Source organism: Oncorhynchus clarkii, chromosome 6 (genome assembly GCF_045791955.1).
Source record: "Oncorhynchus clarkii lewisi isolate Uvic-CL-2024 chromosome 6, UVic_Ocla_1.0, whole genome shotgun sequence".
In the NCBI taxonomy this organism is placed as follows: Eukaryota; Metazoa; Chordata; class Actinopteri; order Salmoniformes; family Salmonidae; genus Oncorhynchus; species Oncorhynchus clarkii.
The window spans coordinates 53,646,190-53,659,366 of NC_092152.1; the positions used below are offsets into that span (position 1 = coordinate 53,646,190).

A 13,177-nucleotide genomic window follows, 5' to 3' on the forward strand; every position below is an offset into this window, starting at 1 on the left:
TAATACGTAAAGAAACACTGGCCTTCCCTCCCTACCTATGACCATCTCTCCCTTCACCCCTCCCTCCCTCCCCTACCCTCCTCTTCTTTCATCTCACTTCACCCCTCCTCTCCCCTTAGACAGTGTGGCTCTGTTTGGGGTATAGTAGGTTTTCCTCCCATTCCCCCTGGTCTTATAGAGCTTTACGGCAGCCATTCCATTATAGGCCAATCTGGCCCAGTCATGTCACCATCAGTGGGCTGTTACCATACTGGGCTGCTGTTAACAGACAAACAATGGCAATACTCCAGCTATTAACAGTCAACGGGAGGAGAAGAATAGACAGAGACCTCATGTGGATCTGAGAGTGTGTGTGTGTGTGTGTATTGTGTGTGTGTGTGTGTGTGTGTGTGTGTGTGTGTGTGTGTGTGTGTGTGTGTGTGTGTGTGTGTGTGTGTGTGTGTGTGTGTGTGTGTGTGTGTGCAGGCGTGTGCAGGCGTGTGCTTGATTGCATGCGTGTGTGAGTGTGAGTGGCTCAGTGTGTAACTTTAATGCCTCAGGCCCCTGCTGTCAGTGTCTAATATGGAGACTGCTGTGTAGGTGAGTATGTGTCTACTCCCAGGGCCCAACGGCAGACATTTCTTGAGCCTTTGACAGAGGTCACGTCCTCTGTTCTCTCTAAGAAGGAGATGGCCATCTGGAAACACAGCAAGGAGGAGAGAAGGATGGGCGAGGGACATAATACGCTTGTTCTATTACCTACTCTCTTTGCTCTTGCTTCCATCTTAAAATACCCCACTCTTTTCAGCCTCCCTCTGTCTCTTATAATGCCGTACCATGTGACTTAGACACTCTCGAAGTCTGTAATGAACTCTTATTCACTCTCACTGATTGTCTTTATTCACTGTATGTCTGGGCAACATATCATTGAGAGGCTACGGAAAGTTACGATTTTGCGAAAAGATGGGCATTCTCTGGCACACTGGCACACGCTTGAAAGCTCTGTAAAAAAAAATGTAACATATACTATGATTGATTGATTAAACAAACTCCTGTTTGTTGATGGTACTTTTGATCAACTTGTATGCTATTTGTTATCCAAATCCCTGAGCACGATTGTATGTTATTTCTCTTCAGCTGTAATGCTCACTGTTTCCCTGTTTCTTTCCAGGTTGAGAGAGGGAGGATTTCCCTCTTGTATTACCCTCTTTCCAGGCTGACCAGTGAGGTCTCCGAGTACTGAGGGGCTGCTTTTCCCATTGACGCAATTTCAGATAGCGAACCTGGTGAGAAAACCAATGGGAATTCTTAGCTTTCAAATATCTGGATGTCATTGGCAACTTTGCTGTTTGTGTGAGTGTGTAAGTGCATGTATCTTTGTCTGTAACGTGCATTTGTGTGTGTGTGTGTGTGTGTGTGTGTGTGTGTGTGTGTGTGCGTGCGTGTGTGTGTGTGTGTGTGTGTGTGTGTGTGTGTGTGTTAGTTCATTGCTCAAAGTAATGTCAAATCGTGAATGTAAAACCCAGCGCCATTGATATGAACTAGTTATTACAACAGCATGTCTAATTTTAAGCATACATCTCAGTAGTGGTAATTCTGTTACTGAATCTCTGCTTTGGTGATACATACACACACACACACATACGCACTCACACACCCTGCAAGTTGCAGGGAAGATAGATCAGCTTGTATGAATGTGTAAGGGTGTGTGCCTGCATGCCTGTGTCTATGCCTGTTTCTAACTGTACCCTGCGAAGCTTCATATAGTATGGTTCAATCAGCCTCGGCGCAGCAGCGCTAGACTGGGTCTTTCTGCTGATATCTGTGTTGTTATCCCCCATCTGTCAGCCTGCTGTCTGCCTGGCCTCCATTGCTTTGATCCATGCACACTTAACATTGCTGCAAATGGCTTGGCTTTAGATTTGTCCTCATTAAACATTTAAAACACAATCTATATTCACGGCCAGATGTGGTGACGTGTGGGTAAGTTTGTTTGTGTGTGTGAGTGATGCGCGGGTTGACTCATAACGGTTATATCCACGGGGCAGGCATGTTTAGGGTCATGAAATATTGTGTGGATAAAGGGCAGGTTGAATAAAGAAAAAACAATAAATGTATCATTCATGTGCAAATTATAGGCTACATTGAGGTTTTTCTTAAATTATTTTTGGGCTCTACTTACCTCTACTAGCCTGTACCGTCGCACATTGACTCGTTACAGGTACCCCCTGTATATAGCCTCGTTATTGTTATGTACTGTTCTTTTGTTACTTTTTATTTTATTTTTAATGTCCTCCTGCACAACTGAGCAAGATGACAAGTACATGAGAGTGTTTAGTTTGAGAAACAGACGCCTCACAGGTCCTCAACTGGCAGCTTCATTAAATAGTACCCACAAAACACCAGTCACAACGTCAACAGTGAATGGGATGCTGGCCTTCTAGGCAGAGTTGCAAAGAAATATCCATAGCTCAGGCTGGCTAATAAAAATAAAAGATTTAGATGGGCAAAAGAACACAGACACTGGACAGAGGAACTCTGCCTAGAAGGCCAGCATCCCGGAGTCGCCTCTTCACTGTTGAAGTTGAGAGTGGTGTTTTGCGGGTACTATTTAATGAAACTGCCAGTTGAGGACTTGTGAGGCATCTGTTTCTAAAACTTGACACTCTACTGTACTTGTCCTCTTGCTCAGTTGTGCACGGGGCCTCCCACTGCTCTTTCTATTCTGGTTAGAACCAGTTTGTGCTGTTCTGTGAAGGAAGTAGTACACCGCGTTGTACGAGATCTTCAGTTTCTTGGCAATTTATTGCATGAAATAGCCTTCATTTCTCAGAACAAGAATAAACTGACGAGTTTCAGAGAAAGTTATTTGTTTCTAGCCATTTTGAGCCTGTATTCAAACCCACAAATGCTGATGCTCCAGATACTCAACTAGTCTTAAGAAGGCCAGTTTTATTGCTTCTTCAATCAGGACATCAGTTTTAAACTGTGCTAACATAATTGCAAAAGGGTTTTCAAATGATCAATTAGCCTTTTAAAATGATCAACTTGGATTAGCTAACACAACGTGCCATTGGAACACAGGAGTGATGGTTTCTGATAATGGGCTTCTGTACGCTTATGTAGATATTCCATAAAGAATCTGGCGTTGTCACGCCCTGGTCTTAGTATTTTGTGTTTTCATTATTTATTTGGTCAGGCCAGGGTGTGACATGGGTTTTTTATGTGGTGTGTTTAGTCTTGGGGTTTTTTCGTACGTATTGGGATTGTGGCTTAGTGGGGTTTTCTAGGTAAGTCTATGGTTGCCTGAAGTGGTTCTCAATCAGAGGCAGGTGTTTATCATTGTCTCTGATTGGGAACCATATTTAGGCAGCCATATTCTTTGAGTGTTTCGTGGGTGATTGTTCCTGTCTCTGTCTCTGTTGTCACCAGAGGCTGTATAGGTTTTCACGTTACGTTTGTTGTTTTTGTATTGTTCGTTTTTTTCATCGTCATTAAACATGTATCAAGAATACCACGCTGCATTTTGGTCCGACTCTCCTTCACCGCAAGAAAACCGTAACAGAATCACCCACCACAACAGGACCAAGCGGCGTGGTGACAGGCAGCGGCAGCAGGAGCAACAAAGGTTGGATTATACGACTTGGGAGGAAATAGACAGGTGGGCGGTCGACCCAGGGAGAGTGCCGGAGCCCGCCTGGGATTCGCTGGAGCAGTGCAAAGAGGGTTATAGGAGAATGGAGTTGGAGAGACAAGCACGGCGGCGCGGAAGGAAGCCCGAGAGTCAGCCCCAAAAATGTATTGGGGGGCGGGGGCTCAGGGAGAGTGTGGCAGAATCAGGAGTCAGACCTGAGCCAACTCCCCCTGTTTATCGTGAGGAGCCAAGGAGGAGACCAGAACCAGAGCCGGTGTCGGAGGTGAGCGAAGCAGAGACTGTGAAGGAGTTAATGGGGAAATTGGAGGAGAGAGTCATGAGGGAGTTGCTGTGTTGGTGCTTTAGGCACGGAATTCGCCCGACGGAGCGTGTCGGGGATTTGATGGCACCTGGGTCAGTGCTCCATACTCGTCCTGAGGTGCGTGTTAGTCGGATGGTGAAGATTGTGCCAGCCTCACGCACCAGGCCTCCTGTGCACCTCCCTAGCCTTGCACGTCCTGTGCCAGCTCTGCTCTCAAGCTCTCCAGTACGCCTTCACAGTCCGGTCCATCCTGTGCCACCTCCACACACCAGTCCTCCGGTGGCAGCTCCCCGCACCAGGCTTCCTGTGCCTGTTCTCGGCCCAGTACCACCAGTGCCAGCACCACGCACCAGGCCTTCAGTACGCCTCGCCTGTTCAGCGATGCCAGAGCCTTTCTCCTCTCCAGCGCTGCCGGAGTTTCCCGCCTGTCCAGCGCTGTCAGAGCTTTTCTCCTCTCCAGTGCTGTCGGAGTCTCCCGCCTGTTTAGTGCTGTCGGAGTCTCCCGCCTGTTTAGCGGTGCCAGAGCCTTTCTCCTCTCCAGTGCTGCCGGAGTCTCCCGCCTGTTTAGCGCTGCCAGAGCCTTTCTCCTCTCCAGCGCTGCCGGAGTCTCCCGCCTGTTTAGCGCTGCCAGAGCCTTCTTCCTCTCCAGCGCTGTCGGAGTCTCCTGCCTGTTCAGCGCAGCCAGAGCTGCCAGTCTGCATGGAGCAGCCAGCGCTGCCAGTCTGCATGGAGCAGCCAGCTCTGCATGGAGCAGCCAGCGCTGCCAGTCTGCATGGAGCAGCCAGCGCTGCCAGTCTGCATGGAGCAGCCAGCTTTGCCAGTCTGCATGGAGCAGCCAGAGCTGCCAGTCTGCATGGAGCAGCCAGAGCCGCCAGTCTGCATGGAGCCGCCAGTCTGCATGGAGCAGCCAGAGCAGCTAGAGCTGCCAGTCAGCCATGATCTTCCAGATCCGCCAGTCAGCCAGGATCCGCCAGTCAGCCAGGATCTTCCAGATCCGCCAGTCAGCCAGGATCCGCCAGTCAGCCAGGATCTTCCAGAGCCAACTACCTGCCTGAGCTTCCTCTCAGTGCCGAGCTTCCCCTCAGTCCCGAGCTTCCCCTCAGTCCCGAGCTTCCCCTCAGTCCCGAGCTTACCCTCAGTCCCGAGCTGCCCCTCAGTCCAGTGGGGCCCTTGGTGAGGGCTACTAGGCCAAGGTCGGCGGCGAGGGTCGCCTATCTAAGGACTCGAGAAAAATGGACTAAGACTTTGTTGGAGTGGGGTCCACGTCCCGACAGACGCCCACCCGGACCCTCCCCTATGGGTTTAGGTGTGCGGCCGGGAGTCCGCACCTTGGGGGGGGGGGTTCTGTCACGCCCTGGTCTTAGTATTTTGTGTTTTCTTTATTTATTTGGTCAGGCCAGGGTGTGACATGGGTTTTTTATGTGGTGTGTTTTGTCTTGGGGTTTTTTCGTACGTATTGGGATTGTGGCTTAGTAGGGTTTTCTAGGTAAGTCTATGGTTGCCTGAAGTGGTTCTCAATCAGAGGCAGGTGTTTATCGTTGTCTCTGATTGGGAACCATATTTAGGCAGCCATATTCTTTGAGTGTTTCGTGGGTGATTGTTCCTGTCTCTGTCTCTGTTGTCACCAGAGGCTGTATAGGTTTTCACGTTACGTTTCTTGTTTTTGTATTGTTCGTTTTTTCATCGTCATTAAACATGTATCAAGAATACCACGCTGCATTTTGGTCCGACTCTCCTTCACCGCAAGAAAACCGTAACAGGCGTTTCCAGCTAAGTTAAGTTAAGAACAAATTCTTATTTACAATGACGGCCTACCCCGCCAAACCCTCTTCTAACCCGGACGACGCTGGGCCAATTGTGCGCTGCCTTATGGGACTCCCGATCACGGCTGGTTGTGATACAGCCCGGGATCGAACTAGGGTCTGTGATGACGCCTCTAGCACTGAGATGGCACAAAACTGACGTAAATGTTTGGAAATGATAACTTAACTTTCTCATCCATAGCCTTAAAACACTGTTTAGCTCACATCTGAAGGCTGCGGGACATTTAGGATGTACTGCGGATTGATAAAATATCCTAATGATTATGATCACACTTCCTCAATTCAAATATTGTGGCGACACTATACCAAAAATGGCTTGGTATTGTTTAGAAACTTGGGAACCAAGTTGTGGCCCTATCACCTGGACATGTTGAAATATTGTATCTTCATGCCTCGAAAAAAAACCTCCAGGCTTCCGTCATAACTGTCAATTTATTTTAAAAATAATTATTTCAGGCCGCAGTTTGGAATAAACTAATTCCGTCCGAATCATCCTCTGGAATACTGGACATTCTGGAGTAATATTTACAAAATCAACACTCTTTAGTAATACTAGTCCCGTGCAAACAGGTCTTTGGTCATGTGCACGCAATGAATACATGTGTCACGTAAAGAGAACATGGGTTGAAGGAGGATGAATAGGGGATGTTTTTCTTATACCAATTAGAGATTTTGGTTACAGCACTATTCAGTCAGATATGTCGGTAATTATGTTGCAGCTTCATCAACACGGACGGCGCGATAAACACTGTTGATGTTCTGTGGTGGTCGCTGCATCAGGGAGGAGAGAGAGACAACGGGTGCTGGTCACACAGTCACTCGCTGTCTTTTTTTTTTTTTTTAACACAGTGCAGCAAGTCTGAGCCTGGCCCGGCACAATCAAATCAATTGCTGGTCAGACACCCCCTAGTCATTTGTGTCTTCATTATTTAATCGAAGAGTGTGCTTAAAGCGTCAGACAAGCTCAGTGAATATAGTTGATTTGATTAAAACGCATAGGATGTGTCAGTATATGGAAAAAAACAAGTTTAACATTTTTTACTAATTGATTGGTCGAAAGAACAGAGAACTCTTGGTCGACCAAGATATTCTTTAGTCGGGACAGCCCTAGTGAGCATGCATGCATGTGTGGGTGCGTGTGTTTATCCTTTGTTAAACACATTCTCTCCTGGTCGTGCTGTGACAGGCTATATCCAGTGAGACTCATAAGGTCTCTGTCATAAACTTGAGCTCTTAGTATAACCATACATACTGGCACGTGGGTGGTGGGGATTTGATGTGGTTCACAGGCTCACACAGGCCCTTACCTCCACACACACACACACACACACACACACAGCATCCCACTGGACCTCTCCTTCACAGGAGCCAGACACATCATTACAGAGCTGACTGGTCAGGGATAGGAGTTTACTACAATACCGCTCTCGCCCTGCCCCTAACCCTTGACATCTGACCCCTGACCAGTGAAAGTGGACGGAGCTTATTGTCTTTAGCACTGCCTGATTGGCTCTCCCACAGGGCTTAGAGGGTCAGGTGGTGTGCTGACTTTACACTTTGCACACAGGGAGGTTAGAGTATCTCAGAATATATCCGAGCCTGCTGTGCTGTGGCTTATGGTCAGTGCCAAGCAGTGCCTCAGGGGCCATGGCTGCTCATATAGGCTATGAGATATTTCTCTACTTTGAACTTGGAGAGTCCAGTTCTACCTTCTCCTCAGCAGATGAGCTACTGACTGGGAGGGGTAATCATGATATTCCCATTTTGGGGGGTGGGGGTTGTGTATAGGCACACTAAGTGTACACAACATTAGGAACACCTTCCTAATACTGAGTTGCGCGCCCTTTTGCCCTCAGAGCAGCCTTAATTCGTCGGGGCGTGGACTCTACAAGGAAGTCAAAAGCGTTCCAGAGGGATTCTGTCCCACGTTTGACTTCAATGCCGCCCACAGTTGTGTTCAAGTTCAAGTGAAAAGCCCAGCAGCGTTGCAGTTCTTGACACACTCAAACCTGTGCGCCTGGCACCTTCTACCAATTCACTTGGTCAGTCTATATCATGGAAAGAGCAGGTGTTCCTAATGTTTCCTGCACTCAGTGTATATGTTTTAGGGACGGTGGGGGGGCAGGGGTGTTATAGCGATGGAGATGGGAGGCAGTGGGTTGGAAGTTTGGAATAGTCCCGTGTGTGAGTCCACCAGTTGTTATTGACCGGGAGAAACGGTAACTGGGTATAATCCAATGAAGATATGTTTATTTAGACTGGCAGGGAGAATATGAAGAGTTTATTTCCAAAACGCTATATACGGACATGTTCAGGTGCGTTTCTTTCACTATATAATCATGGCATTGGGTTGTTCAATGACAAACATGTATTTGTTCGAAATCGATCATTTTTGATGGTTTCATTTCAGAGAGACAAGTGATCATGCTATCGACAGTATCCGCCTCACTCTCAGAGGAATAAGTAGTCCTACTAGGTTTTACAGTGAAATGTAACTACGTTTTTAATATAGAACTGTACAAATGATACAATTTATAAAAAATTAAAACAATCCCATACGGTAATATGAGATCTGTATGTAGTACCTTTACACGTGACATGGTTGTCATTTAGCAGATGTTTTTAACTAGAGCGACCTACAGCGCATTCATCTTGAGATAGTTAGTTGAGACGACCACATGTCACAGTCCAGCATACAGGATACGAACCTACCATTCCAGTTTAACAATGGATATGTAGCGTTTTTCAAAGAACACATTTTAATCTCAAACCTATGAATACAAAAAAGAACAAAAAAGCTGTCATATTTTACACACACATGGACATACCCATGAGCAATCATTTCTGATGAAAGAAACACGTGAACAATTGGTTGACGTGGCATTTTGGAAATAAACTCTTCATTTTGACAGAGGAAGAATTAGGGAAGAGATTAAAAGAGAGGAGATGTGATTCTTCATACAAGCTCATAATGGAATTCTCTCATCTCCCTGAAGTGAGCATCCTCAGCCCTTCCTCTCCTCCTCACCCCTCTCTACACTTCTGCTGTCCCCATTGCCCCTCTTCCCCTCTTTCCATCCGTTACACTTCCCCCGTCCCCTCTCTCCACCTCGAAACCTACCTCCACCCATTCTCCTCCCTCTCCTCTTCTCCCCTTCTAAAATGCCCTTACTCCCCTCCTCTTGTCTCATCTTATCCACACCTCCTCTCTTCCCCCTCTCGTACTCTTTCAGAGAGATAAATGCCTCTCATCTTCTGCTTTGGAAGGTAAGAAATTGTGGTTCTGCTCCACTGGGAAAATAAACTCTACCCCATCCTTTATCATCCCTCTCCCCACTGCACTGCACTCCTCTCATCTCCTCTTCTCCCCTCCATAAACAGTCCTTCTTTCCTCCCCCTTTTCCCATAAGGCCTACTGTCACGCTTCCATCTCTCTTTCTCTTCCCCTCTCTCTAGCTCTCTCTCTCTCGCTTTTGCTTTCGCTCTCTCCCTCTCTATTCCTCTATTGCTCTCTGTCAGCTGAGAAACCCTTATAGTGGACTCCTCTCCTTTTCTCATACGTGGAGATTTGATCTGATATTACATGATCGTTGTCTTCGTGATCTCTGTTTTTAGGGATTCAGCTTTGGATGGTTCACTACTAAGTTAATGATGTTGTTGTTTTTGAAGGCACCGAGCCGCAGCGATAGCGTAGCCAATGTTTTATCCAATAACCCTCATACTACCAACATATTTTACATACATTGTCTACCAACTAGCCGGCCTTCGCCCCATACCCTGCCCTGGACTTTAGTCACTGTTACTAGTCGGCTACCACACGGCACTCAACCCTGCACCTCAGAGACTGGTCACTTTAATAATGTCAGCATACTGCTTCACCCACTTCATATGTACAGTATATACTGTATTCTAATCAAGGCTCATCCTATATAACTATTGCTGTACACACATGTTATATCCATACACTGTCCATAAGGTGTGTACACTCCATCATACACAGTACCCGTCAAAAGTTTGGAGAAGAGATTGGCTGTCTGGCAGCTTGTTGATCCTGTGTTTTTAACACTGTAGCTGCTTTCCCTGCCACGTCTCCCTTGGAAGGTAGAGCAGACAAGTTGCACTGAGATAGGGCTACTGGGTTTCTCTTAGGAAGCATGGAGAGGTAAGGGAGGGTGGATATCCCCGCAGGTCTCGTTCCAGAATGTTCTTGGAGGGGAAATACAGCAGGTGCCATGGAAACCCAATCTCTGTCTCTCTGTCTCTCTGTCGCTCTGTCTCTATGTCTGTCTCTGTCTCTCTCTGCCTCTCTCTGTCTCTCTGTCGCTCTCTCTCTCCACTGTTTCCTACCCACCTATTTATATGGGACACGCTTTGGGAGCCAGGGAAACCTAAACCATGTAAACTCCCTTCTCTCTCTCTCTCTCTCTCTCTCTCCCCCTTCCCACTCCTTTTATGGTGCTGGGGAAACCCAACCCTGGGAACCAACCCCCTGTATTGGTGTTTGGGTGGGGGGACTATGGGTTTACTGGCCAAGGCCCCGCCAGGGTGACCCTTAACCCCATAATTAGGAGATAAGAAGTGGTGTTAACCTGCATTAGTCATCTGGTTTGACAGCCACTGGATCCTCAGCCAACAACCCTGGACACTGATCTAAGGTCAGTTCTGTCTGCGTCTCCTCTAATGCTGAGGAATGGCAGAAGGTAAGCTGATCCTAGATCTATAACTGTGCCTATGGGTAACTTCTACCCAAAGCAACCAGAGGAGAACGAGCATTGGAGACGAGAGGAAAGCAGTGAAACCAGTTGAACTAAAGGTCCATTTGCAATATAACATCTTAAAACCAGTGCCTGTAGAAGTGCTGTATGAAACACTGTCCTTTCATCAGGGTGTTTTTCTTTTTGGTACTGGTATATAACGGCTAGTGCTGCTACCAGTTGTTTGTGTGTGGTTGTTTGTGGTTGTTTCCACATCTGACTGGCTTGGTTTAGCTTGGAGGCTCAAAGGCAAACTGGTGCTCTAGGGACTGAGATTGCATTGCATTGCATTTCAGCATATATATATATTTTTTTCTTACACAGACACACACACAATCACACACACACACACACACACACACACACACACACACACACACACACACACACACACACACACACACACACTACATAGAAATGCCTGTGACTGGCCTTGCATGGGTAGATACAGTATCGTTGTGCTCCTGTGTAAGAGATAAGGAGTGCTGAGACTGTACTCTCTGCTCCTCTTTTCTCTTTCAGCTCAGTTCAATCTCCCTCCAGACTTTCTCCAGTTATTACAATCCCTAATGGGGGATCCATCATCACAGCTTCATTTAGATAGCAGGCCAGACGCAGGCTCCGACTAGCTTTCTGTTTAGCGAAAACAACATTGTGTCCTACTTTAATTAGAGAGCTGTACTCCCCCGACTCATGAGCCCACACACTCACATGCACATATGTAAGTACACATGCATAGTCGGACACACATTCCCTACTTAAGTGATAATGCCAGAGAAGCCGGTGTTTGGAGGATATATTGGCACGGGTGTTGTTAGGCCTGAGACGAAGTCGGGCTAATAATGCGCGATTTCGCATGGCATATAAAATGTGCTCTCTCGTCAGGACACTGTCGTTCAGAGGAGCAAGCCAACAACACAACTTACACAATCACTTCAAACGGAAGCTGGAAAGACTGCAAACTAGCTTAATTTCATTTAGTTTTAACTGTTTTCTATAGACATTTCATTATATAATTTCACAAAAATTACGTCAGCTGATTTATGATTTCAACTGGCTGAGAAAAGCTGTCTGCCTGTCTGTCTCATCCCGACATGTTCATTACTATGAGACAGCTGGAGATCGAATTTGAACATTGAAACAATTATTTTTCCGCTGTTGAAAACCAAATGCTAGTCTAAAAGAAATGGGAGATAATGTCTAGATGCTTTTTATAGTGGAGATCAGGTTTATAAATTGCGTGGCTGGGCTGATGAGACAGTGGATTGCACAGTGAGATGGAACAGAGTAAATAGACATTTCAACATCATAGCTTTAGCTGGTGGTAACTAGTGAAATAGACACCGGCTGGAACCAATCAGCATTCAGAATTAGACCCACCCGTTGTATAAATATACATAGAACCACTTGGAGCCAACCATGTCTGCATTTATGTGCACACATTCATGCGCGCACATCACAGCAGAATTACCATTTGAATTGAAGGAATGCACGCACGCACACACGCACGCACACAAACACACACACACACACACACACACACACACACACACACACTGTTAATCATCCACTCTTAGGAATCAGGTTACTCAGTAATGCATAGGTAACCCAGTCTCTGTGTTAAAAGAGCAAGAAAAAGAGAGCGAAAGACAATAAGAGCTGCGACCAACTCCTGTCTTTTGTCACAGAGGCTTAACCATGTGCAAGGTGACACCACTCCCCCTTTCCCTCGCTCTCTTTTCAGCCTCTCGCCCCCTTTTCTGCACATTTTCTGACTACTTTCATAAACACACAGAGAGAGAGAGAGAGAGAGACAGAGAGAAACAGAGACACAGACACAGAGAGATCCGCAGAAGAAAAGGAGGATTAGGGAGAGGAAGAGGAAGGAGGGGCTCTTTGAAAGTGTGGCTGTGCACAACAACCCGGACTCGCCGCTACCCGCTTGGCAGACACTTAACACACGGAGAGGAGAGCAAACGATTGGAGCTTACACACACACGCAGGTAGGAAGAAAGTGCAAAGGTCATAGCTTGTTATTATCAACTGTGTGGGTCTGTGTTTGCCCGCTTGCGTGTGTGTAGGTCGGCTTTGTTTTCACTGTCAGCTGTCAAATGTTCTTGTCAGACCTACCAGCACGTCTTACCGATGGAAAGGTGAGAGAGAGACAGAAGAAGAGATTGTGTCTGCGTGTGAGGGAGAGGGGGACAGAACAAGTGGTGTGTTCCAGTTTGAACAGGAGTGGGAGGTGAGCAGCACTCCCCTGTTCTCTCCTTCCATCCCCCCCTGGAGTGAATCGAGCATTTGTGCTGTCATTGTAGTACTTCTGTCCCATTATTTTCTTCTGTCCCTCTCTTCCTACAGTATCTCCATCTGTTGTGGTTTACCTACAGAATGTTCTGCTTCTATGTTTGTGTCCTGCAGCTCTATATTTTCTGAGATCTTTTCTCACAGTTGTTTTCCTCAAGGTACTATCTCCTAAAGGTTTTCCCCCAGGAATTTGACCTTTGTGTGCCGTGTTTACTATCTCGGATGTCCTTCTCTAGACTGTGTCTCTGTGTGTGCACTCTGTTCTGTTTTCTTTCGTTGTTGTTTGTTGTTATTGAGTCGTCCAGTGTGTGGTTGTTTTAGCGAGTGAGCCGTCAGAGGTGACAGTATGTTAGAACAA

At 46.8% G+C, this 13,177-nt stretch overlaps 1 protein-coding gene across 5 annotated transcripts in view; it reads left to right on the top strand.

Annotated features, from left to right (window-relative positions):
* Positions 1-13,177, top strand: part of LOC139411287 (xylosyl- and glucuronyltransferase LARGE2s) — a 152,075-nt gene that overhangs the window by 104,639 nt on the left and 34,259 nt on the right. For 3 of the 5 annotated variants that reach the window (XM_071157380.1, XM_071157381.1, XM_071157379.1), the window contains one exon: positions 1,151-1,265. The gene's annotated coding sequence lies outside the window, so the exon portion shown is untranslated. Of the gene's footprint in view, positions 1-1,150; positions 1,266-12,256; positions 12,516-12,559; positions 12,758-13,177 lie in introns of those variants that run through there. The other 2 variants (XM_071157378.1, XM_071157382.1) reach the window with 2 other exon arrangements.